At 45.5% G+C, this 6901-nt stretch overlaps 2 pseudogenes; both read right to left on the bottom strand.

The window, feature by feature from the left end:
- Positions 1–1378: 1378 nt before the first annotated feature.
- LOC100943528 lies at positions 1379–2202 on the bottom strand (annotated as a pseudogene).
- Positions 2203–3727: 1525 nt separating this feature from the next.
- LOC100945756 lies at positions 3728–6350 on the bottom strand (annotated as a pseudogene).
- Positions 6351–6901: the final 551 nt, after the last annotated feature.

Below are 6901 nucleotides of genomic sequence, written 5' to 3'. Positions count from 1 at the left end.
TTTTTGGTTGCAGCCGTCATTGTTGTTTGGCGGGTCCGGGCTGGGGATTTGAACCCGCCACCTTAGGTGTACGTGGCTGGCGCCTTACCCGCTTGAGCTATAGGCACCGAGCCGACATGTCCTTTCTTGAAACAAACACTTCCCTGCTAACACTGAACACTGGCCAGCCCCAGTCAGCCCCAAAGGTGGCCACCCTTTGGTCAGCCCCACCACCTCTGCTGTTTTACAAGCACACACATAGGGTGAACCCAGGAAAGTATATCACAGACCCACTTCCCAATGGCAAAGATAAGTCAAGCCTATCAAAAAGCAGCGGATTCTCAACAAAGGGCAAAGCTCACTCCCAGTTCCGGAGTTGGAGGGTATCAGACCTCCCTGCTGTTTCACCTCCATAATGGGAGGCAGAAGGAAATGAGAGGCTGTCAATCAAGATAAGCTGCATCTACCCCCACCTCTGTGTAAAGTGCTGGATGACCACAAATCCAAGGCCAAGAAACACCTCAAGATGTAATCAGACAGTATTAAGTCCCAGATACTCCCCTCTGCCTCCTGATGGAGGGGATGCAGTAGCTGTGGGAACATGAACAGTCACCGGCTAAGTGAGAGACATAGCAGAGAGCACTCCTGTCTTGGAAAGCTCCTCTCAGACACATCAGACCATCGCCACTTAAAACTAAGAACTGTAAATAGCAACTTAAAGCCACTGGGATTGAAGACAATTTCCTGGCCTGTCACTTAAACAGAAAACCAGCTCACAAGACCTGGAGACAAACTTAGACTATATTGGCTCCCATGGATTATATTCAGTAGGTCACATGGGTAGCACACAGATCATACGGCAGGTGGAAAACATACAGCCAAGACTCAGACAAAGTCCTGTGAAAAAAGGACTAGCTGGGTACTACTGTTTCTGCCAATCCCATAAACACCTTCGAGGATGTGGGAGGTAACCGGCTAGTTTTATATCATTGAATAATGAGCTGTGTAGAATCTGTGTCCTTGAAGCAAATCAGGAAAATAATATTTGGGAAAGAAAATATTGAGAAAGTCAATTATAGATTCCACAGATGCTTTGTACACCAGGCTGTAATTTTTAATTGGAATTAGCTATCAGACATTGCACCTTTTGAGGGTATGGCTGGGCTTAGCAATGTTTAACAGTGGCTTTATTAACTGAATGCTTTTTTTAAATTTCTTTTTATTAACTGAATGCTTGAAGTATTCAACATTAAATTCAATTTACTTCATGTTAATCTTTGGAAATACATTATCAGCAATTCTTAAATATCTCACATCAACCAATTCTAAGTACAGAAGTTTTGCTCTCAAATACAAGGGTGACACAAAGACTGAATGCAGCTGAGCTGAGTCCACGTCCTTAACCAACGATCACCAGGTTGTCACTGGTGAATTTATACGTAGGAACTTCAAGGTTGAGAGGGGCAGGCCCCTTCCTGATTCTGCCTGATGCTTCGTAGTGTGAACCATGGCAAGGACAGTAATAACCACCGTAATCTCCTGCATTTGCAATAGGAACACAGCCGAGATGCGTGGAGACACAGATCAGGATGACCTACTCAGGCTTCTTCACTCCCTCTAAATCATACTGTGGTCCCTCAGCTGGGATACTTCCACTGCAGCCTCCTGTTCAGTCTCCTTCTGGGTTCTATGGCGCACAAACAGGAGTTTGCCTCTCCACTTGAAAGCCATGTTCTTGCCTTCTGGAATATCAGACAGCTTGATCTCGAACTTGGACATCACCAGCAAATCAGCCCACACACTCATGCTGGAGCCGAACTGGGTGACGGCGTTCTTGGCAGTGTAGGCTACGCCCACAGTAGTGGTTGCAGTTACCAGATAGGAGAACCCTTTTCTAGCTTCGTTGCTCTCCTTTGAAGATTTTTGTACTATCTAAAACTTAAGCTTGACGATAATTAGAGAAGTCTGGCACTCTAACGTCTGTGTGGGAATAGCAAACAGAAGTGGGGACCTTGAGGCCCATGGAGGCGACCAGAGGCCTGGCCGTGGCCTGGTTGCCCAGTGACTCCCGGCACAGGAAGGGCCGCTTTGGGTCCAACACGGGCGGCTCTGGGGTGGCGGGCACCACGGCCTGCACCAGAGACTGCAGTGCACCCGCCACCCGCAGGACATAGCCGACAGGACGGGTGTGAACGGCCCCGAGCAGGTGGCGACTGACAACATGGCGACAGCTGCACAAGGCTGCTCTCCAGCTCCATTATAATCTTAATGGGGCCGCTGCTATAGTATATATGCCTCATTATTGACAGAAATGTTATGTGACACATGATGATTTGTTTCCGGATAGGCACAAGCCTGGTACAACCTAGAGTCTATCATGGCAAGGCATAAGAGGGAAAGTAGGGTTGTCCCCAGTCTCTCTCTCTGAACTTGCCGCTGGCAGGTCATTTGCTGCTGGCTGACTCAAGGGCTAGAGCTCCTGTGCCTATGCTTTTATCTGCCGAGCTACCAAAGAGGAAATCTGAGCAAGTCCATAGTGGCATGGCATTGTCTTGGTGCTATCAGAGATCAGAGAGGGCTTCTGTTGAGGAAGTGGTGGCAAAATACAGGACATGTGACTCAGGGTGGACGTTGGTGAAAGACAGGTGAGGGTATTTTCAGTAGGGCACACAGCACGAGTGAAGGCAGAACAGTAGAATATGTGGAAGAGCCTTGAATGTCAGACTGAGAAGGATGAACTTTATGCTGCAAAAAAGATGAGGATAGTAGGTGGAGATGTATGAGGTTTTTTTTAGGAAGGTAAGTAATGGTGAGGGGAGAACCATCAGCCCCCCAGGGAAGGGGGATGAGATGCCACAGGGACAGTACACCATCTCCAGAAGGCATGAGGCTGAGCATGTGAAGGCAGACAGGGTGACAACTGGATAGGAAAGCAGAACACCTCTGCTTCTGTGTTGGTGCATGGCTCTAAGGGATTTGCTGTTGAACCTGATGAACTAGTAAACCAAGATTTAAACTGTGGCTCTGCCACTTACTGGCTGGGTGACTTTGGGTCACCTACCTTATCTGGGGCCCCATTTCCCAATGCGGAAGATGCTGCTCACTGTATCAGGTGCACTGTGATGGAGTGAGAACTAATAAATTGTGGCTCTGTGGAGTGCCCTCAAAAAAAAATTGATAGTTGGGAATATGTAACAGAGAAGATGCCATGATAAAAGGATAAAAATGTTTTCTGTCTCTAAAAAATCCCCTTACCTTTTAAAAAATGCATTAGATTTTAATCTTTAATATCTAACATTATTGCTTTAGGAAAGTTTTTCCCTGAACCAAGAATATAATGTTTATTACATAAAAATATACACACATAAAAGGTAGTTTTCCAATTTCACAGGAAAACAATCCAAGAATAACTTCTAGAATAGTCAAGGTTTTTGTTTTAATTATAATTAAACTCTTCCTCATCTTTTATTAGCTCTGTATCTTAACATTTAAAGAAACATTATTAGACAACCGTTATAATTTATAAATATAAGGTGCCATTATTGAGTAAATAGATTCCTCTGTGAGTGGATGTGTCCCTTCTCCCACCAACTAATGAAGTATCAATATATATTAGTTTACTTTTATTAGTAGATGACACATTGCTGCAAATGCTAATTCTCTCTTCTTCCTTCCCTATGTCAATTTTGTTTATACATGTGAGTCAATTAGAATGTATTGATGATCTCTTTAATAATCAACAACAAGATCATTGAAGATTGATGGTGTCTGTCTGAATCAAGTGATCTGGCCTATCTTCGGTATAAGAACTCTCCAAACTGCTTCCTCAAAGGCTGCTGTGACATTTGTGGCAGCTTTTACACTTGTTTCAAGGTGAGGATAGTTAACCGTTGTCCCTGTATCAGGCCTGGACTTCTGTAGACTCCTACTGTTCATGTATGTCAATCTTATTACCCAAAATCACAAAAGGAAAGCTTTTGGGCTCTTTCACATCTGTATAACATATGAATTCTTTCTTCCAGTTACTTAAGTTCTCGAAGCTTTGTGAATCATTAATGTAGGAGACTGAGCACCAGGTTTATAGAAGCAGCCACTGGCTGGTCAAGAAGGCGCTGGGAGTGAGACAATTTTATAGTTGGCATGGAGATGTATGCAGCTCAGAGACAAGCCTTCAAGCAGCTGCATACATTAATGAGATAAGATTGGTAGCTCGTTAGCAACCAAGTGTTATACTTTGTAACATTTGTAGGGCAACAGGATAAGAGCACTTAGCAACCATTAAACATGTGATCCTAGCACCTGGGCCCCCATTTCTGTGGTTTGAGGCTTCAATAAGAGGCCAAGAGAGAGGTTTCTTGGGGCTCTCAGAGAACAGATGGGAAGCCCACCTCTTGCAGGCATGTACCTTTAATCTGTGTCTTGGCTGTTTTTATTCACATGGTGATGGGGTGCCACAGTGGGCACCAACATATCAACACTAAAAGTAAGCAGGCAATAGTCATAACCCCTGTAAAATGGTGTCCTCAGACTTCAGAATCACTCTTGACAGGCTGTGTCCTAAATTTGCATGGGAACCAAATGTCCATCCACCTCCAAATGTTTATTTAAAAATTCCACACCTATTGTATGGAAGAGCTGGATATCAAACTTATTAGTTACATACTTGTTCATAAGTTAACTCTTCCCAATACCACCATCTCCAGGGAGAATTACTTTAGAAAGTGATGATGTTGCTGCCACTATTAATCTCAGGAACTTTGACTTCAGAACCCTTAAGTGTTCAATTCAAGCATCATTATCTCCTATGGTTGTTGAGAAGATTCACTCAGGTGAGGAGGGAAAGCATTTCATCAGAATGCCAGGTTCCTTAAAGGAGTATGAGAAGTTTAACAGATACTGCTTTAGGATTACAACAGCATGTGCCCTAGGTGGCACAAAGTAATCTGAAGGAGGGGTTGGATGAGCAGGTCACTGGCCAGAAAGAAAATGAGTTACCTTTTCAGTAGATACCTTCCAATAGCCAATCCAAGGGATTCTTCTTAGCCCTCATCTGAATGCCCTGAGGCACATGCATCCCTTCAGGCCTCCAAAGTGCTGTAGTCTCTGGGCCACATGGAGGATGCCCCAGGAACTCCTGGCTAGCCTGTCTGGGTGCAATGAAGACAGAAAGAGGGCCACTGACCTGGTGGGAAGGCAGCTGCTTTTGTCCCTCTCCTGAACAGAGGAAACAATATGGCAATGACCCCCTTATCCTTTTGTTTATTTATTTGTGTATTTATTTATTTATTTATTTATTTTTGAGACAGATTCTCAAGCTGTCAACCTGGGTAGAGTGCCATGGCGTCATAGCTCATAGCAACTTCCAACCTTGGGTTCAAACTATCTGCTTCCATCAGTTTTTTTTTCTATTATTAGTAGAGACAGGGTCTCTCTTTTGCTCAGGCTAGTATCAAACTTGTGAGCTTCAGCCATCCACCCCCTTCAGCCTCCCAGTGTGCTAGGATTACAGGTGTGAGCTACTGAACCTGGCTTACCCCCTTATCCTTTTAGAGAACTAAGACCTACATCTCTGTCTCAGGCCAGTGATCAGGAGAGGCAGGGGAGTGCCTTTTGCTCTTTGTGCCACAGGAGATAGAATGAATCTGGGCTCACAAGACTGTCTCAGTCAAACATGGTATGAATGTGGGCAAGAAGTCATGAAAGTGCCTTAGCTAGGCAAAGATAGGATTAATCAGAACCATTCTTTTTCTTTTTCTTTTTTTTTTCCCAGGAAGAGCAGGGGCAGCTGCCTTTATTGGAGGTCATGGGCAAGCTGACTTCAATCAAAGGCCACACACTTGATTTTTTTTTAAATGTTTATTATTTTTATTGTTATTTTCTATTTTTTGCAGTTTTTGGCAGGGGCTGGGTTTGGACCCGCCACCTCTGGCATATGGAGCCAACGCCCTACTCCTTTGAGCCACAGGTGCTGCCTCACGCACTTGATCTTGAAGTCACCATCAGCTGCCATGTAGTTGATGGCCTCCGGGTTGAGGCGGTTAGGGAACTTGAATGTGTAACCATCTGGCAGCTTGACAGTCAGGTCGGCCTGGGTCAAAGCTGATGCACACCTCCACGACACTTCCAGGCTGGAAGGGAAAGGCAGCCTTCCACTGCTCAACCCCCCAGGCCTCGCCATCCTTGCTGTTGCACAGGATAGTATTGGCATCCCCGTGGGCATCGAAGTGGGGGTTGAAATGCAGGCACAGGTTGTTACTGTCTTTGCTCAGGTTCAGCACAAAGCTCTTGGCGTCAGGGGCCACCTCGCCCCATACTCTGAGGCACTCCCCAGGTTTGAGATTCATATTGCTGGTGACCAGACCACAAGCCATGATTGAAGCAGGATGTTCAGGGACCAGTGCGCCAGCTGTCTGAAGACTCCACCCCTGTTTATTTTCCTTAAAAATAAAATATTCAGAGGACAGGAGCAAGAAGGTGGAGGAGAAACAGCTTTTTTGAAACTGGGCATGGTGAGATAAGGGAGAGAAGACTCCAGGCACCTCAAGATTATGGGCTTTGACCAGAAGCATCCCTCTAGGGGTTTTTTGGACTTGGGGACTTGGTCGAGTTATTTTGGGAGATCTTGGGTGAGTGAACAAGTCACTTTGAACAGAGCCCAGAGATTGGGACTGAGCAGCAGGGTCAAAGTGGAAGTTTCCACTGATCTCACATATGGTGCATTTTGAAAGGGTATATGTCATATCTATTAAGAGTAGAGTATAGGCTCGGCGCCTATAGCTCAACTGGCTAAGGCACCAGCCACGTACACCTAAGGTGGCGGTTCGAATCCCCAGCCTGGACCCGCCAAACAGCAATGACGGCTGCAACCAAAAAATAGCCGGGCATTGTGGCGGGCGCCTGTGGTCCCAGCTACTTGGGAGGC

Source organism: Otolemur garnettii, unplaced genomic scaffold, assembly GCF_000181295.1.
Source record: "Otolemur garnettii isolate 467f Iridium unplaced genomic scaffold, OtoGar3 scaffold00321, whole genome shotgun sequence".
In the NCBI taxonomy this organism is placed as follows: Eukaryota; Metazoa; Chordata; class Mammalia; order Primates; family Galagidae; genus Otolemur; species Otolemur garnettii.
This window is presented reverse-complemented; position numbering and strand designations above follow the sequence as displayed.